This window comes from Poecilia reticulata, chromosome 15 (genome assembly GCF_904066995.2).
Source record: "Poecilia reticulata chromosome 15, P_reticulata-male-v2, whole genome shotgun sequence".
Classification (NCBI taxonomy): Eukaryota; Metazoa; Chordata; class Actinopteri; order Cyprinodontiformes; family Poeciliidae; genus Poecilia; species Poecilia reticulata.
In genome coordinates, this window is record NC_088844.1 from 24284855 (window position 1) to 24305258 (window position 20404).

Here is a 20404-nt window from a genome sequence, read left to right on the forward strand (position 1 = left end):
AGGTGTGCACTTTTATGCAACCTCTTTTGTAAGCATCTTTGGAATTTATTGCAGCATTTTTTGGGTTAGTCATCTCACATCTTCATAGCAATATTTGCGAACTATACAAAGATATGCACCAGATCTGTGCACACACAGTCCTCGTTAGATCACACCACAGTCTGTTCAATTGGACTCTTGTCTGGGTTCTTGCTGAAAGATCTTCTACTTTGAGTCCTTGTCATTCTAAAAAATAAGATTCTGTTATTTGATGAAACTTTGCATTTTATTCTCAACTTTATAGAGACTTTGAATATGTTTTTGTAAATATTTTTGCATGGTTTTAATGTTTTTCATTATAAGAAATTGTTTTTTTTCACTCCCTGGAAAATTTGGGATATTGATTTCACATGTACTCCATAGGCAGTGCTTAACAGAAACTCCTGCAGCTCCATAATGTTAAGCCTCTTGCTGATCTAATTTTCTCAGCAATTTTGCAGGGTGGTTCAAGTTCTTTGTAGTAAAACTGCACCATATTTTCTGTTCAATTATCTAATGCCTTGGAAATTCTTTGTATATCCTTCTGACTGATCCGTTTTTAAAGTTCTGAAATTATTTATTTTTCTTTATTTTGGTCCCATTTAAAAATAAAATAAAATCACAAAACAAACCCAAAAATTTTAAAGTAGGCTTTTTATAGCCACTGTAGATGCTTTTAGCTCACACGCCTTAGATGTGGTACTTTTGAAATGGTCTCAAATTCATGCAATAAGTAATGTTAATCAGGACTAAATAGTGTATGTTGTAGGTTTGGCCTGCTTCGCTGCTTATGAAGAAAACTGCACTTTTCACATTTACATTTGTGCCAAACACTTCGGGGGCCTGTCAGTGCCGGAGGCCAGATATCATCCAAACTGCCATTGATTTGTTTGTCCTTTGGCTTTTTTCCATGGTTTGGGAAATGAATCATGGCTTTTTTTAATGCTGTTCGTCTTGGCATCGTCTTTTTAATCCATACAATCCTCGTTTTCCATAAATAACAGGGCCAAACTCGGCTTGGACGTACTTGTAATGCTGAGTGCTTTTGTTCTCCAAAGGATGACAGGCGCTCGAGGTGCTTCACGCAAACACACACACAATCACGCACACACACACACGCACACATCCTTAGCCACTCTTTCAGAGGTAGATTAAATTTAGTGAATGCACTGAAAAGATATATGTCCGTATCTGCAGGGCTTCGAGTTCAGATTTCCCTGTGTATGCACAGCAATAATTAAGTTACACATAAATGTTTGAAAGTTGGAACTAACCCATCAACGGTTTATTCCACTATTAAAAGTTTTATGAGATGGCTTTCAGTTGCTTTTTGTGTCATTTTCTTGTCTCTCCTCTGCAACAGAGTGTAAAATTAATTTTTCTGACCCCTGAAAGGCCAAGATAACAAAGGGTAAAATCCAAATAGTCATTATAATAGCATTTTATTGCATGATAAAATATGTACCACTGGATAACAAGAGCTTTGGGAAAACAAGTGCGTTTTTTTTGTTTGTTTGTTTGTTTGTTTCACCATCCTGGGAGGAAAAAAGATGGATAAGAAGACAATAATTAAGGGAGATTAATGAGGCATCTGGTCAAATGGTGAAGTAAAAATGAAACCTGAGCAACATGGAGGTGGGGTTCATGCACATATGCTGATCACTGGAGTTAATGCAATTTTCTTAAAAAGCTCTCTCCTTGGGCAGTTCTTCTACTGTAAGTCTACATTGTATGTGCGTTTAATGTATATATGCATTTATTTCATTTATCCACTCCTTCATAACTTGGGCACAGTGGACTGTGGTCCGACATAATTATAGAGTTGCACTTTATCAACATAGGTTTTGTAGGAGATGTTCCAGGACTCGAAAATGGAGCTCTGGGGAACCAAATAAGATCTCAACCAGTGCAGCACAAAACCAGGTCATCCCACCTTCTTTACCAAGCCAATGGTTTTATCAACTGGGTCAAACGCTGCACAAAGATCCAGAGAAACTGGAGTTTTTGGTGCATCGACGTCAAGACGTACGTCATTCAGAACCTTTCCTAGTGCAGTTTTAGTAAAATGCTGTAGTCATAAACCTGAATTAAAAGCATTAAAGAGATCAAACTGCCATTTAAATGCCAGCTATGTTAGATTTTTGGCATGGAGTGAGTACTGTGAACATTCAACAACTTCTGTGACCTGCAGAAGTCAATGTCAGGAATCTAGGTTTAATATACTCTCACAATGCTTTTAGACACAAAAGAAGAGATAATGTTATATTCTCCTGAGCCAAAGCTGCTATGAAAAAGAAACACAGCTGAATTGATTGGTATTTGAACTGTGGAGCTAGTTAAACAACAAATTTATGCAACTAATCTCCATGGATTAGAATCCATTTTTGGCTGCCCAGGCCTCAGCTGCCTACAGAGCGTTCTGAAAGAAGACCACTCATTATATGGCAGATAATGTGTGATGACTTTACAGCTTTATGCATTGTTAGGAGGCACCTTTTAGTTTCAGGATCCAATCTTTGGCAGGAGAATGTCTCCCACACTATTGCGACATCACAATGACACATTGATGCAAGTCTAGATGAATTCCTTCCTATATGTTAGGCCAAATTCTGACCCTACATCTGAACTTCACAGCTGAAATTGAGACTCTTTCAAACACGTAATAATTTTCTCATCGTGCAAACGTGGGTCTCAGTTATCTGTTCTTAGGTGAAATAAGTGGCACCTTTTGGAGTCTTCTGTTGCTCTAATCTGTCTGCTTCAAAGTTTCACACATTGTCAGTTCTGCATTGCCTTCAGTTTATGTATTCTCCACTGACTTCAACAAGATATTTTTTTCTACACAACGGTTGCTGACTGGATATTTTTCTTTTTCTGACAATCCACTCTGTACCCTAGAGATAGTCTCTGCAGATTGGTCGTTTCTTTAATGCTCGGACCACCTGATTTCAAGGTCACTTTAATCTCCATTCTTTCCAAATTTGACATTAAATGTAAAAAATTAGACCGTTTTAGCATTTTGAAAAGGGAAGCATTGTATTTGGAAATTTTGTTCCTGACTCTTACACCTCCTCTTTTTGGCCCCGGAATGACCACATTGCTCCTTAAGTCTCCCTCAGGCAATGTCAGGCGAAGCACCGTCCATCTAAGGCCCGAGATGAGAGCTGGACGATGAATGGAGTGAAACTTTTAGAGCCGTGTGTCAAAGGAGGTGAAGGAAGGACGTACAGAGAAGAGGGAGGGTGAGGGGGGGAGGACAGGCTGGTTTAGGGAGAGTCAGTGCTTCATATTAATGGGAAGAATGAAGGGAGAGAACGTCGAAGGAGGACTGTGGAGGAAACAGAGGGAGCGTTTAGTTCTGATAGATATTGATAGAGATTGTAATGAATGTGGTGAGGGCATGGCACCCTAAAGCGCTGCAGTGGTAATGCAGGGTGACAGTGTATTTGTACTAATAACCCCTTAAAAGTGGTGATAAAATACTCCACTCCCCTACTGGAGCCCCTGATGGATGAGCTGGGAGTAATTAAACTCCATTAGACTGCAGGTCCACTTACCGTGCGTCTGCATGTGTGTGTGCGTGTGTCGGTGTGTGTATGTGAATGTCTTAAAACACCTCTCCTCTTTAGGGATCAGGCTAGTTGAGGTAGAAGGGCAAGTGCACAGCCATTGTCTGTGTGTGAATGAGAACTCTGCGCTGGTGTGCAGCAAAACATATGCTGCTTCTGGAAAAGCCTGCGATGTGACACATACCCCACATCACTCGGATCCATGACGCCGAGTGTACACGGGCTTCTCACTCCGGTGAATTCCCAAAGGTTGGGAGTGCACAGTAGGTGCAGTGTCAGTGTTGTTGTCATCCGACACGTCGCTGTGTTTTGCCGCTGACAGGGAGGCGCGCTCCGCTGCGCTGCCGCCGCTGTTGTTGTTGTTGTTTTGGGTTTTTTTTTTTTTTTTTTTTATACCACAGGAGATGTTTGACTCTACACTGAGCCAGGGGAGAAGCCTGCGGCAAGACCACCATACCAGACTCTCTGGGAATAATGTTCCTGCCTCTAATGTCATGTTTTCACTTGGTACTCACCCACGCACAGTGCATGCATGTGCAAAGACATACAGGTGCATTTCAATAATTAGAATTCAACTAAAAATATCCACTTTTTTTTATTTTTGATGTTGATGAATACTTAATCCCAATGAGTATATATATATATCTGATAAGATAAATAAATATATTTTTTTATAACAGAAACATTATGTATCTTTTTGGAAAGTTTAGTGGAAGGAAAATGTGTGATAGACAAAGCAATAATGGTTTGAGATGAGCTTTAAATATGTAAGATGTTATATTTTTCATGTCCAAAACTCACACAAATGGATCAACAATAAAAGTTTTCAGTTGATAAAAAGAATCTTAAGCTAAAAAAAACCCCAAATACAAACAGAAAACCATTCAGTATGTTGGTCACCAGCATTCTTCATCGTTGTATATGGTATGTCTGGGTTTATAAACTGTGGCTAAAGTCACTGCTTCAAGAGCCACCACACACACACATCCAAGACATGAGGTACATCTGTTTTAACTGTATAACTAAAATCAAATTACAAGTAGTAACAATGAAATAAAACACGATTTTAAAAATATTAGCAGCTTAGATTAGGTAGGTCTTCATTTTTTTCTGAAAAGTTAATTTATTTCAGCTACTGAATTCCCTAAGCGGAACATGTTATGTAGATTCATTACATGCAGACTGATGTTCTCAAGCCTTTATTTCTGTTAGTTGTGTTTTTCCTCTTACATTGAATCCAAATGACATTTAGGATTAAAATATTGCATTAAATCAACAAAAAAATGTTTTTAATATATAAATGCGGGCTTAATGAAAGTATGGTTAATACCTGCTTTAAGGTTGTGATTTCCAAATGTACTTTTAATCTGACAAACGAACCTCATCAGAAAATATATTCTAATTTGTTGAATAAGCTTATTCACTTTTTGACTTGCTTTATTAAAAAAATAAAAAATAATTGAGATGCAAAGTTAGTGTGGCAAAAGAGTCGCAATGCAAAGTATCTAGTTGCATTGAAAGTATGTAAGTTAATTAAAGAAAAAAAAATATGCATGTGTGTCTGCAGTGCATTTAATTCAAGAGGCCCTGCATCACCATGGCCTGCACCCAGACAGGTCCTGCTGCTCACCAAGTCTCCGTATTTAATGACCCTCCTGGGATGCCTTACCTGATGGGCCAGCTCCGAGCCAGCGTGTCCAGGTGCTACAACATAAGCATTTCATTAAAAATTGAAGCCAACGTTTTGGACTAAAGCTCCGAGTAAAAGGAGAAAGCGAGGATAGACTGGATGTGTGAATGAAAAAAAAAAAAAGAAAAAAGGCCTACACATTTCTTGGCATGACTCCAAAACTAAATGTATGTGAGCCGCCTTCTTACTGTTCTTCATGCCTGTATTGTTTCCTCCCTCGCTTCCCTTTTCGCTCTCCTCTCCCTAATCACACTGACTTTATTTGACCTTTCAGTGGCTAATTAGTTGGCTCGTGGAAAAGGATTGTGGGTAGTATGTCTCTCATGAAAATGACAGTGGTGATGTCGCTGTGTGTTTTCATGTGACTCGCGGTTGTGCCTGTGATGAATTCAGTTTTTTTGGAGCACTTTTCACACCACAAAAAAAAAATCAGCTTGGAATCAGATCAGCTGTACCTGTGAGCCAAAAGCTAAATTTAACCAGCTATAAGTTCATATTTCTTTCATTCTTGAATTTCACTAATCAAGACTTACTTCTAAGATTATACTGCTAGGACTTAGCAATAATTAAGCCAATGGACGATATTTGTCTTATGATGGGGGATAGTTGATAGTATTAGTTGTAATGACTGAATGAAAAGCACACAAATTTATATTCTTATTTCACTCAGTACAATTGAATTTGTTTGTATGTGCGCATGGTGAACTGGGTGGAAAGGTTTGTTTTTTTTTCCTATTTTTTTTGTGTGTGTGAATAGCCGAATACGACTCGAGTCTGTTTTTGGCGTGTTGACGTGTGCCTTCAGGTGCAAAGTGTTCTCCATTTCATGCATAGAAGATTTAGGCTGGTCACACACATACACACACCCCCTCACGCGCACATGCACACACACACACACCCACACACATGCACACAATCGAGGGGAGTAGAGATGTGGTAAATGCATCTGAAATATCCACCCACGCACGCAGACACTCCGGGAGGAAGAAGCAGTAAAAGCAGGTGTGTATGTGTCGGATGCTCAGTGGGATACGGTCAGTCCATCAGTCTGCTGCCTCATTATTACAACAAACATATGTTGTTTCTGAGCAGAATAATTAGCTGAGGAAAGAAAGATTAATAACAGGTTTCTGCAGAAGCTTGTATAGCAAGTTGGTGACTGGAATCATAGAGGATGTTGTTAGAGAGTATGAAATATTTCTGCTGTAGCGATGAGTATTGCTTCAACTATTTTGGAAATTATAGACCTGTTAGATTGAAATGAGTCAACAAAAGTAATGACAATGTTAAATACTGAAGAAAACAACAGAAAAGTACATCAACAAATATTCATGTAAGACTAAATAATTATTTTTCAAATATTAACATTCATGCTATCACAGCTCTGTTATAAAATACATTATACCTGATCCAGTTTAATTTAGCACTAAAGTTATTTAGGAAGATGTTTTCAATTTTATCTTTAGTCGTCCCCTCCCCTGCCTATTGCTGGACACTGTTAATCAGAAAACTCTCTTTATTACATTTATTGCGGTTTTGTGTTAAAAATAATTCAGAAGATTAAGGCACGTAGCATAAGGTCGCGACTCGCCTCATCCTCACATGCTTCTGGGTTCTTTATTTGTCTTGATTTCAGGGCTTGTTTTGAAATATTTCCATTTGCAAAAAACTCTGGTAGTCGTGTGTTGAACCCTAGATTAATGCAGTCCACTTTTCCTAAAATAATTTTTTATTAGTAAAAGCTTACTGTGACCCGGCTACCTTAGAAGTCAATTAGCTAACTTCTTCTTGCTAAACCTTTTTGTGTAACAGACTAATAATGTCAGTACATATGTTATAAAAACATGTAATTACATTTTAGCATTAGCTGTTTTTATGCTTTTAGATTGTGTAGCACATTTTTACATTTAAGTTTTAACTCTTCCTCTCTCATCCTGTTTCTGCTTCAGATGTTCAGATTTTTACCCCAACACCTCGGTTTCTGATTTTTTTTTAATTTCTTTTTGTCTCTTCACTTCAGACCCCCACTCCTTTGTTGTTTTAGATGCTACACTCCCTCATCGCAAAGATTGATCACTTACCAAGCAAATGGCTTTGCATGAAGCACGTCTCACTTCAGCTGGTACAGAGCGCTCTGTTCCATCAAATCACAGTTCATCTCTCTGCAGCCAGTCAAACAACAACAAAAACAGAATACTCAGTTTCTTACCCCAGAGTCTGAGAAATACCTGCTGCTCTCTATGCATCAATTAGGTGCTGATGTGAGGAGAAAGGACAATCTATAGTTCGGAGGATTTATTCAATTTGCATCCGTAATTGCGTGCAATTTACAAACTCATTATTTTACAATTTAGTGCATTTAACAGCAGCTGGAGGGCAGATAATGGTGAGGCTATAGGGGGCCCCAGATGGGCATCCCAAACATGATGCAAAGCACAAAAATAATGATGTTCATCTGTTTGACTTTAAAAACTCAAATGGAAAATAAGAAGGAAAAAAATGAAAGCTGATGCAGGAGATAAGGAATGCAAATTATATTAATGCAAATTAATTGTATTTTCAAAACCTGAATAACTTGTGATAAATGAGCGGCGCCGTATTGATTGGTCTCAACTGAGTTTTGGTGGAAATATTCCTTTTAATTATTAACGATCAGCTTAATTTTTACGAGAGCCGTCCTATCAGCACCAGAGGCCCTGATAAATCCTGAAGACATTTAAGCCATTTCAACTTTCTCAGCAGATTTCTGTGGAGCCGCTTTAGTCTGTGACACTTTGAAGGTGACATAGCAATGCGACCTAACAGCCTCTGTGCCTTTATTACATTCAGCAATTCAACAAGAGCCCATAAAAGAGTCGCTTTTCTTTCCTCTCTTTTTTTTTTTTTTTTTTTTTTTTTTTTTTTGCTGGAAAGGTGGGCGGCTTGCAGCTTTTCAGGCCCTTCTGGAGTCTGGTTTGATCTGTGGGCAACGCGGCCTTGTTAAGCACTAATAAAGTCCAAGGATTTTTTTTTTTCAGTGTATGATGCCGTATTTAAAATTGGATTTTTGTGTGCCGCACCACACGAATTATTCTGTGATGGCCTCTCTCCTCCTCTCCTCTCATAAGTGATTGTTTACTGAGTGCTTTCCACGTTTTTTTTTTTTTTTTTTTTTCGTTTCTCTGAGCTTGTAAGTATAAAATTTTAATTAGGAACACTGACAGGTCTGGCGCATGATCCAGAGCCTTGCATCCATCACAGGAAGAAAAAAAAAGGAGGGAGTGTATGTGTGTGGGGGGGAGACGGAGAGATACTTTCTTTCTCATCTCTCTCCACTTCCACGTCCACCTCCTCCCTCCCGGATCTCCCCTCTCCTGACGGGAGCACCGGACTTGAGCAGCAGGTGCCATATTACTGTGTACAGAAAAGCAATTAGCCAGCATATTGGATGAATGAGGAGTGCATTAATATTAGCAAGTGCATTTGTCAGTGGCGTTTGATGCGAGTCCTTTTCTTTTCTTTCTGCAACATTAAGATTGTGGCGCTCATAAATTCACTGCTTAAACCGCCATCTGCTGCGCTGTCAGCCCACACCGAGGAGAGAGGAGAGGAGAGGGGAGCCATTTATTCCCCTCTGTCTCTCTCACTGGGGAAAGAGAGTGAAAGACAGATAGATAAGAAGAAAATGCATTCATTCCCTCCCTTTCTTTGCTTTTGCTGTGTTTTTTTTTTTTTTTTTTTTTTTTTCCTGTGCGTGTCCCACAGGGAATGTGGAATGTGTATTAGGATTTATGGAGATGCTTGGCGCGCACCAAGCGACCGTGCTCTTAAATCTGGCTCCTTTCCTATTGTGTGGAGCGCTACCTTCTGCTTACCGACACACACGCAGACACAATGTTCCTCATTGTGCTCGACACAGAGATAAATTCCTCTGTGCATGCCAATTCAAACAAGCCTAAGGAATAAGTTGCAATGAACAGGTGGTATTGTCATCGTAACTCAGGCGAGGTGTGTGGTTGGAGGTTGGACCTCATCCTGACCTCTGTCTGTTATTTATTTTATTTTTTTAATTTTTTTTGTATCTCTTCCCTTACACATAGCTTTAGCTTCACATAAATAGCATTGTGACATTCTGGGATTTCTACCACAGTCAACAAATAGACGTAATGTCCAAAATATCAGTAGTGTTTGATGAAAACAAACAAAATAACCCCACTTTGTATTAGAAAATAAAATTTGTGTTTAAAGGACAAATATATGTTAAAGCAATAATTTCAAAGGCACTTTTTGTCAACAATAATACCTTTAAAACCTCTCCCTCCCTCAGGGAATGAAGACAGTTGTCTTGATTTGAAAAAAAAAAAGTCATTTTTAATTTTATTTGTGAAAGGCCACTGAGGTCAGATCTATCTGCAGAGCTTACTTACATATTATTATCCTCTCATGTTAACCAGGAATTTGCATAATGTTTTTTGTTTTTGTCACAACTGAACCTTTCGGGTTTCATGCCACTTTCGGCATTTTGTTCCATCTACTATGTTGGGGTGGATGCATTACCATGCATGGGTGCATTATTGCATAAACCTATTATCAGGTGCATTATGTGGAATTATTTTTAGAGACGAGGGAGGGAAGGCATTGCTCTTCACTCCAACCCAGCGTTTCCAGGGCTGGCAGCAGTCGGCATTGTCTCCTCCTGGGGCAATCGTTTTCATGTCCAGGTATCTCTGTGTATGGTGTATGCACACGGGGCTACTGGTGGGTCAGAACGATAGTCGACAATGCCACATCACCTCCTCTCCCCCACACACACACATGTCCATTCTGTTCAATAAGAAAGGGAAGAAACATATCATAAAAGTGTCGGAGAAAGATTACTGTCACACGTTTGTCACAGATACTGTGTGCAGAAGGGGGTGGGAATGCCAGAGGTCGGATTAACTCAACTCGTGGTAAATGCTCTGTGGCCTAATCTGAAACTGGGAGGTGGTGGGTGTAGAATAGCAAAAGAAAAGCCACACATTGACAACATGGAGCATGAATAAACACATGAATGCGGCATATTGAATTGTTTTAAAATCGTTATCCACGTCAGATAAGAGGATTTCAGAGACAGCAATGTCCAGTTCTGTCAGCACAAGGTTGCATTTTCCAGGCCTGGACACGACTGGTGGCTCAGTGCAGAGGGGGATCGTACTGTCACCTGATTTATAGTGAGTCTGTCCACAGCCGTTGTAGCCAGTCTTCCAGATTTGGCAGATTGATGCAGACACACACGTGGACAGGTGTTGTTGAAAAAACTACTCTACCACTGTGCTGTGTCAGGAGGTATAAGATATGCAGACACAGAATGGCACTGATGTGGTGCTGTACCTCTGGGGTCCTACAAATTAGTACCAGATGTGACCCGAAGTCATATATGATTGCTTCTTACATCATGATGCCCGGAATAACACCTTTCTGTCTCTCCACAACACTGGCTGGACTGGCCCTTTACCCTTGATGTCGCCATACATGGTTTATTACTGAGTGTAATGACACCACTCATCATTAGTCCATGCCCCCCTTGTTACACCATCACTCCAAATCAAGCTCTCCTTCCTCTGATATTAATAGTAGCAAATTCATGGAGCAGGGAATTGGTAGTTTGACTGAGGTCGATCGTCAGGACCTGGTGCAGGATAACATGGGATGTTGGAAAGTTTCTGTAAATGTGTCAGTGTGGTAGACAGGGATATGTTTGGGTACTTGGCAAACTAAACAACAAACTGTTTCACTTGCGGTGCTTCATTTTGGGTGAATTTCTTCTAGATTCACTTTTTTCAACAAAGTCCTTCTGAAACACGTAAAGACTCCCACGTACCATAGTGCTGGGATCAGCTCTCATTGACAACTCCAGGCCTGGAGGGCTGGTCTCCTGCAACCTTTACATGCATCTCTACTTCTACACACCTGAGTCAAATAATGAGGTCATTAGCAGGACTCTGGAGAACCTGACTGCACTTAGGAGGTGATTCAGCTGTTGGATTCAAGTGTGTTGGACCAGGGAGACGTCTAAGAGTTGCAGGACACCGGCCCTCCAGGACCAGGATTGCCCACCCCTGACATAGAGGTATGATGAAAATTGTGTCACTTTGTTCACAGAGATACATCCGCCTGACGAACTCAATAACTGGCCCTGGGTGAACAATTTCTGCAGAACTCTGAGAAATGTTGTATGATTGGTCAGAAGTTTTTGGCTGTTTCACACAAAAATTTACAAAGCAATGCAAGACGGCAATGTTGATATCTCACTTCTGATCCAGTTTTGTTATCTGCACGAGGCATGAATACTTTTTGAGGAGTGTTTATCAGACACCGTTTTTATGGTTCTTCAATAAATACTTGCTATACTAATTCGACTGTCAAATGGCTATAACCTCCTGGACATTAAATTGCTATGTCACTTAAACTCAGAAGACCATCAGCAGAAAAGTGTGGCTCAGTGACCACTTTGTAAAAGGAAACAGAGGCTACAGTTAATAGTGCATTTACAAGGTACCTACTGTTTCTGATAACTTCCACCGACTAATTTTAAACTCAAATAATTTACATAAAACGCTTGCATGCATGTTAGCAGAAATCACTGCCACATTGAGATCATTTGTGATGTGCATATAAGAACTGGGGATAGATTGCAAAAACCAGTTGGTTAAGCAGACCCATTATGACTCCTTGTCATCTAGTTCACTTAAATCAGCTCATCTGGATGGCATCATAGACATGTGGGTGCCATATTGTGTCTGTCAGGGGCGACTGCTGCCACGTGGTTTTGCATCGTTAAAGTGGTACCTCTTGAAGTGTTGCGAAGTCAGCACTTTGCATGTGTGAACTTTTTGACTGCCAGAGTCCCCCATGGACTCGCACCATGTTATGTGCAAAGAATATGCAGCCAGCTTTAAACAGTAACACGTAGAGGAAGGCAAACGTTTTATCAAACCCAAATCAGCTGTGCGAGAGCCTCACATCTGTGTTGAATCATAGCTGATCGACCTTCCCAATCGACCATTTTGGCCTCGTCTAAAATGCTCCATTTCCTGAGTAAGCTCCATTCACTAGTAGTCATAACCACTCTGTTTCTTTTTCATTTCTTCTACTTTCTTAGCAGTTCTTTCTAAACACTGCCTCTGCCAGGTCGAACTGCCTTGTCAGTGGTTCGGCTGCTCGAGTCTCAAAAACGGAAACATCTCTGGCCTTAAGAGCCGATCAGAGAGATAAGCACATTTATGTCGAGCTCGCTTGCTTATCCACAACGTAGACAAATATATAATGTGTACGGCTCGAGTTCGGTCCAGATTTATGACTGTAAAATCCCATCCAGTCTCCTGCACATCCTTTGAAAAGGGAAAGGGGGAGTAGAGTTCAGGTAGACTTGCCACAATGAGCTGTCCTGAAGAAAAGATTGCTTTCTCTTTTACCGCTGCCCTGTCATATTGTAATTCTCTTTTCTTTGTCCTTTTTTTTTGTTAGTGATGGTTTAACACTCTCTGTCCTTTTTTTTTTTGTTAGTGATGGTTTAACACTCTCTTAGGCTGGATATTTAATGAGCTAACTGCAGTTATCTGCACAAGGAAATTGCTTATAATTATAACAATGCTCTTGCCTTTAAACCTTTGTTGATAGAAAACAAATCTGAATGTCTAAAAATGAAACAAAGTTCTTCTAAAGCTAAATGCTTAGTCAGCGGATGATAGTGGCAGAAATAATCAAAGTGTGCCATTGGACTGTAAGTGGTAACTACTGGTCAGTATTTGTGTCATATTAAGCTATTAAAAGCAGATTTGTTGGACTTTATGTGGATATCTCACAGGTAAACTTGTAATCAGATCACACTTTTGTGACTTATGAGTTCACAATTTATTTTGTTGCTTTTGTTGATGCTGTTTCTGTTAGTTGGAAGACCACACACACAAAGGCTCATACTGCTGGATTCACCAAGGTCATTGCAAAGAAAGGAGGAAAGGAAGAAGTGTCTCACAAGTCTTTTGATCTTTTCTAGACGTCCGTGCACTCACACTTAAAAGCAGCTCATCTGCACTCCGGCGGCCTTTAAGCCCTCAGATATATAATTTTCTTCAAATGGACCTTTTCGGACTAGTTTTTGTCTGCGTCTCCGCATCCCTCCTTCGGTCTGAGCTGCCAGCTCATTCTGTCTTGCTCCATCTCTCACAAATCACACCGCGCAATCGAAGAGGGACAATTTGTCAGCTGTATGCATGAGTAAGCAACAGAATTCACCATCTATTACTTTGACTGGACAGTGGAAAGCAAGTAGAGAGGGCGTGCGTGTGTGTGTGTGTGTGTGTGTGTGTGCGTGTGCTTCCCCTTAGAGAACCAGTTGCAGATCAGACGAAATGCCTCTTTGCAAAGCGGGGACATTTTGGCGGTTCATCATTTGCACGTATTCTGTGGTTTGATGTTTGAGTTGTGTGGTTTCAGGGTTTTGGATGAATAAGCCTCAGGGCAAATTTGTGTTCGGCAAAATGAAGAAAACACAGATATCAAAGTCATCCTTGAGAGACCACAAGCCGCAGAGCTCCGTGTTGACTTTTGTTTTCAGCTTTAGCTATATTGAGAAATTATGTTTTCCAAGGATTAAGCACTGAGCCTGCTGTGTAGGGTGATTTTCTAACCATTCACTTGTCCAGCAGGCTGTAATGAAATGAATCTTCGCTGCCCCGGCTGCTTGTGCACGCTGCTATTAAAAGCTTTCCACCTGTGAACCATTTGGAGACTTAGCAGTAGGCTCCATTCTGTCTCTTTAGCACATATTGGCTCCGTGTTAAGGCATTTTTTTATTTTTTTTTGCCAGCTTTAGTTTTGGAACTGTGTCATGTTAGCAGGCAGTCGCATATTTATCTGCTGTGCTGTGATTTTTGCAAGTACAGTTTCCAGTACTCGCCTCCGCTCATAGCAGCAGTTATTTTTGCACCATATGTGTGTGTAAAATATCTAATCTTTGTGTTTCTCCTGACTGCTAATATTGGTTTCAATGGATATAAGCTTCAGAGATAACATATCCCCAGAAGCACAGGAAGGAATGAGCTGCAGGGAGACATTTCCAGCTGCTATGACACAATTTTGTTTTTCTTTGCGGTTTAAATCCCACTATTCTCTCCTGTGTTTTCTGTAGGCACGATTCAGGATTTTTGGATTTACTTATTAGAACAGAAGTGAAACTACAGGGAAGGAACAGGTTATACAGGCCCAAGAGAAGGTGTCTTTTTTATGCTTTATTGATTGAAAAGGCCTCTCCTCGGGCTGCCACCTTATTGTGGTGGAGGGGTTTGAGTGTCCCAATGATCCTAGGAGCTATGCTGTCTGAGGCTTTATGCCCCTGGTAGGGTCACCCAAGGGAGACAGGTCCTAGGTGAGGAACCAGACAAAGCGCAGCCCGAAGACCCCTTATGATGTACAACAACCTTGGATCTAGCGTTCCCTCGCCCGTACGCGGGTCACCGGGGCCCCACTCTGGAGCCAGGCCTGGAGGTGGGGCACGATGGCGAGCACCTGGTGGCCGGGCTTTTACCCATGGAGCCCCGCCGGGCTCAGCCCGAAGAGGAGACATGGGTCCCCCTTCCAATGGGCTCACTACCTGTCGGAGGGGCCAAAGGGGTCAGGTGCAGTGTGTAACGGGCGGCAGTCGAGGGAGGGGACCCTGGCGGTCTGATTCTCGGCTGCAGAAGCTGGCTCTTGGGACATGGAACGTCACCTCTCAGGTGGGGAAGAACCGGAGCTAGTGTGCGAGGCTGAGAGGTTCCAGCTAGAAATAGTTGGCCTCACCTCGAAGCATGGCTCTGGTTCTGGAACCAGTCTCCTTGAGAGGGGCTGGACGTAGTTTCACTCTGGAGTTGCCCACTGTGAGAGGCGCCGGGCAGGAGTGGGCATACTTGTTGGCCCCCATCTCGGCGCCTGTACGTTGGGGTTTACCCCGGTGAACGAGAGGGTAGCCTCCCTCCACCTCCGGGTGGGGGGACGGGTTCTGACTGTTGTCTGTGCTTATGGGCCGAACAACAGTTCAGATTACCCACCCTTCTGGAGGTACTGGGGGTACTGGAGAGCGCCCCTCCTGGGGACTCCCTTGTTCTACTGGGGGACTTCAACGCTCACGTAGGCAATGACAGTGAGGGAGGGAGGGAGGGATGGAAAGGCTTCAGACTTTTATACTCAAACGATATCTCAAGCTTTGAACATCTGAAAGAGCCGTGCTTCAACCATCGAGAAATGCAAGGCGTATATAGCATAACTACAGACCAACCAAAACATAGTTGTCTACTTAAACTGGGAACATGAAATAAAATGCTATCAAAACCAACTGTGTTAAAGCTGCCAACAGTAAAACATGGTAGTGGCACCATCATGCTGTGGTTTTCTTCAGCAGGGAAAGGGAAGCTGGCCAGAGTTTCTAGATTGTAGCAGCGTGTTAGAGTAGATCTGTTACATTACTTCTGATTTATTCTTTTTGTAGATTTCTGTTCATAATTCTTTGAGTTGAGGCATTGGATGTTTGGACAATTATCCCTTCTCAATTTTAATGTTCTGCCACTTTAAGTACTTTTGCTCTTACTAATTAAATGTTTTCGCCTTTATTTATTCAGGGTGTCCAGTTGAGATCCATGTGAGATCTACTCTATAGTTGCAAATGTTCCCAGGTCCCGTGGCTGCAAATAAAAGCCCAAATTATTAATCCTCCCCCACTGCTCTTCTGTATGGTTGGGGAAACCTGCTCTTCTGAAAACTTTATTCATTGTTTATGACTCACCGTTAGATGCTCTGACAAATGTCAGATAAAACTACCAATCCACTGGAACCCTCCTGCAGCTGTTCAACACATACCAACCCTTTACAAATCATGTCATTTCCAAATTAAATTAAGATCTAATCATTATACTGCTGCAGCTAAACTATTTTCTGTTGTTGAGATTAAATTCAACATTGTTCTTGGCTTTAGCTCCCACCTAGCTAGTTCATAAACTTACTGCATAGGTAAGTAAAAAAAAAAACCAAACACTTTTGCACCTATAAACAGACACACACTGACACAGAGCCCTTTCTTTACACACTCATCTGCAGCAACACACACCTCTGCAGTGGGAATGGCTCTTGGCCACAGGCAGTTTGCACATTAAGCTAACCTTGATCAATAACCTGCTATGGACCTCGGCAAAATCCACTGTTTTCCCAACTGCTGGTTTTCGATATCACGGCTGTTTGAACGCCTTAGCCACGGGCCAGCTGCGTGTGCAAATGTGTGTGTGTATTCAGTGTGTACTTGTGCGTTTGCGTGTGTGTGTGTGTGTGTACATGCATGTGCAGCTGCTGCATGATTTAACAAGAGCCTGTGAGCATGTGCAGATGTGTATGTGTGCACTTTACACATCTTTGTGCATGATTTCCAGCGTATCTGCACGTTGGTGTTTTCTTGCGTGTACATGTGTGTTTGACTGAAGCCTCGGGGTCCGCTGTGAACGGTGCTAACTGGCCCTCTGAACTCTTCCCTGTGAAGAGAAAGAAAAAGCCACTGGGCATGTACAGACGACAGCGTGCCATTTACCTGGGCTACGCATGGTTTTTAAAACTGGCAAGAGGGACTTCCGTGCACACACAGGCGCACGCACACACATACAGTCGGGAGGGATACTCTTGCCTTTTGCCTCTAACGCAAAAGCACACCTTTGCTCCCTCGCCTCAAACACAAACACACTTCAAAAGTTTTTTCTTTCATTTTTTTCCCTTTTTTTATTTTTGGAAGCGATGCAGCCAGTGCTACCCCTGCGTTTAAAGAGCCTAAGCACTCTCTTCATGTGCCCTTTTCTTGCTTCCTGCCTCTGCAAAAAGGCCCCAGTGCGGCAGCAAAACTTACTAGTTTACATCCAGCTGTACAACTGGCAAGCCAACCTTTTGGCTTTCCAAGGTGTTCATCTCACAGTGCTCTTTATATGCAGTAAAGAGGGGCAGTGCAATCGGCCCTTGCTGCTGCTTCTTCTTCTTCTTCTGCAGCTTGGCACTGAGATGAGTAAATGGAGGAAGAAACAAGCAGTGGTAGTTTTTGGCTGTGGAGGGGCAGATAATTGTTGAACAGAAGAGAAGTTTATCAGATAACTACAGCAACGTGTCAGAGGTTTGCTGCTTTCTCCGGTAACAAGCGTTCGACTGATTTCAACATTCGCTGAGCCGAGGAAGGAGAAAACAGTCCGGCTCTCTTGATTGTGTATGTGTGGGTTCATTTGTCTTAATGCACCTGGCTGGATTTGTGTGTGTGTCTGTAAATTGGTGGTTGAATACAGCTGACCCAGATGTGTAAAGTGGGTCATGGGAACAACGCCGCCCACACAGTGGAGGTTATGTGTTGTACTGTGTGTATGTGTGCATGTAGATGGGGTTAGGACACTGGGGCAGTGCCCTGATTATGCTAAGATTAGTTTTGGGAATTCATTTCCCCTCCATCTGAGCTTTACCACCCCACCCCTGCCCCACCCCCATTTCTATCCCTTTCTCATCATTTAAAGAATTGCTAGTTTCACTTTTTTTCTATTCTATTGTAATAATTCAATCTTTAAAATAGCTTATTTATCACTTTTGACTCAACACATATTTATTTGGCTCTATAGAAAACCTTTAATTTTTAGATGGTGCTTCACATGGGAATAAGGGAGATTCAACCCCATAAATAGAATTTGAATCCTCCCAAAATAGGTAAGAATTACAGATCGATTGGTATAAAACAACATAATTCATGTTTCAGTGTATTCATACATTTGCATTAGGTTTATTAATTTCTTTGAAGGTCGTTTAAATGTCAGGCTGTTTTACCCATTTTCAGAGCATTGCTCATCAGTGTATTATTTTCACATAACCTGTTTAAACCACTTAACTCTTGGTGGCTGTTAAAGAGCTATTGGACGAAAACCTTGACGTGTTTCGAGTTTGGTGAGCAGATTTTCCTTCTAAAGGTTTTTGGAAGACTAAACAAGTGAAGGACAAAATCATTGTAAAAAAACTAAAGATAAAGTGGATGAAAAATGTCTGAATTTTGTGTTTGTAGAAATTAACATCTCCAAATAAAAGAATAAGATACCTCCAAAGTATTGTGTACTAAATGCCAAGTTTTCATCCAATAGTTTTTTTTTTTAGGAATCATCTCAAACTGGTTTGTTGAACATGACGGCTTTACATTTGTAGCCAAATCTCTGAAATTTTCACTTCCCAGTCAGTCTTGACTAGGAAGTGAGAACATTCAGACTTTCCTATTTGGAAAGTCTGAATGTTTCTAAGACCGATTTCAAGTTTCAATATGGCTGCTACTTGCATCAACATTTATAAGCTGTGGTGAAAACACACTTATTTTACAAGACACTCTTGTAAGACTGTCTAAAATCAAAGTTACATGTAGCACCTGCAAGTCTAAACTAAACAAATTAAAAGTGGTGTGGAGACGGATTAATATGACGTCCATACGATGTGGTGACGGTTATAATGGAGATTCCATTCATACGCCCTCAATCTTGTTTTGTACATCTTGCTTTACAGATCTAAATATGCAGGGAGTTTCTAGAACATGTTTCCTCTTTCAGTATTTTTTATTTGTATATGAAAACCTTTTTTGTCCCCTCAACAGGTTATGTTTGTGCAAAAATCAAATAATAAAAACAGTCTTTTCACATTTCCCCATAACAAGGTAATCACCAGGAAAAACCCCAAAGGCCATCTAAGCAAGTTTCTCTAAAGAAAGTTTTTACAAGCATGATAGAATAAAGACCAACGGGAACAAATGCAGCAGCTATTAGAGCTTCACGTGCTCAAGGTTTTTCCCCATTTTTGTCTTCTTTCACAATAGACAAAATACTTCAGTTGTAAGACACGAACGACGCAGAGCAGCTCGCTGAATAAAGACACCAAAAATCTAAAGAGTAAAGCGAGCCAGTGATTGGCGCCACATATCACAGATCTTGACATTACATTCAGCATGTAACATTTGAGTGTCTCATAACAGTGACCGACAGTATTGTTGTTTCATTTATTTTTCAAAGTACTTAGAACCTATAACGGATAAACTAGTGAACAATAGACATTAAGACAAACAGGAAAACTGGATTTAATGTGGCTGCTTTCAATAAAAAATAAAAATGATCTGCATCTTTTTGGACTCTTAATGCAGAAAAGGCATTGGCAGTGTTTCAAATCACTTGAAGTTGGAGAATTTGCATCTTTCTTTTGTTCTCATTTCAATTAAACTTTGAGCTTTTCTGCTCACCTCATAACTTCATTTTTTTTTCTTCATTATTTCAATTGTTCTCGTGAATGTGTGGCTGGTAATTGTTTGTTTTTTCCACTTGTTTTCTCGGGCTATACGGTGTGGAGTTGTTTGCAATAAAAGATTTAATCAGATCATCTTCATTATCCCTTGTATTTGCTTTTTGCTTTTAGTCGACTTTGTTTTTTCTTTTTTATCTTCATTCATGAAATGTTTCAATCTATTTACTTCTAATTAATTAAATTACAAAAATAAGTACATAAATTGATGGAACAAACAGGGTCTATTAGGCTTAAAATGAATACAATGAGGCTACAAGGCAAAAACAAAAAAAAAAGTACAGAACAGCTAACCTATTTTTCTTAGCTGCCAGTAAGTCGAACAATAGAAGGAAACATAGGAATGTTTTTCTTTCTTCTTTCAAGAAGCTAAATAAATAAAGAAACTCTTTTCGAACAATTGTATTCCTGACCTTGTTTTTTGCTGCCTTACTAAGGGTAGCAACGTAGTTTGAGCGGTAAACTGAGAGCTCATCTCTCTTCACCACAACAGACCAGTGCAGCGCTCACATCTCTGCAGTCACTGCACCAATCTGTCTGTCAATCTCCTGCTCCGTTTCTCCTTCATTCATGAACAAGTAGCCAAGATACTTAAACTCCTCCACCAGGAAAACGACCTCGTCCCCAATCCAAAGAGGGCACTCTACCCTTTTCCATCTCAAGTCCATGGCCTCAGATTTGGAGATGCAGATCTTCGTCCCATCAAGCGAGTTCTCAGCTTATTATTGGCCTATAAACAAACGGTGATTCACTTTTCTGAAATTTATTAAAAATCTGAGTCTTAGGGTCGCTATGA

At 40.8% G+C, this 20404-nt stretch overlaps 1 long non-coding RNA gene across 5 annotated transcripts in view; it reads left to right on the forward strand.

Annotated features, from left to right (window-relative positions):
• LOC103477299 (uncharacterized) overlaps positions 1 to 20404 on the forward strand; it is a 120626-nt gene that overhangs the window by 23221 nt on the left and 77001 nt on the right. The window contains exon 1 of one of the 5 annotated variants that reach the window (XR_001777379.2): positions 18564 to 20351. The exons of the other annotated variants lie outside the window; for them this stretch is intronic. This is a non-coding gene — a long non-coding RNA (uncharacterized LOC103477299). Of the gene's footprint in view, positions 1 to 18563; positions 20352 to 20404 lie in introns of those variants that run through there. 5 annotated transcript variants of the gene reach the window in all.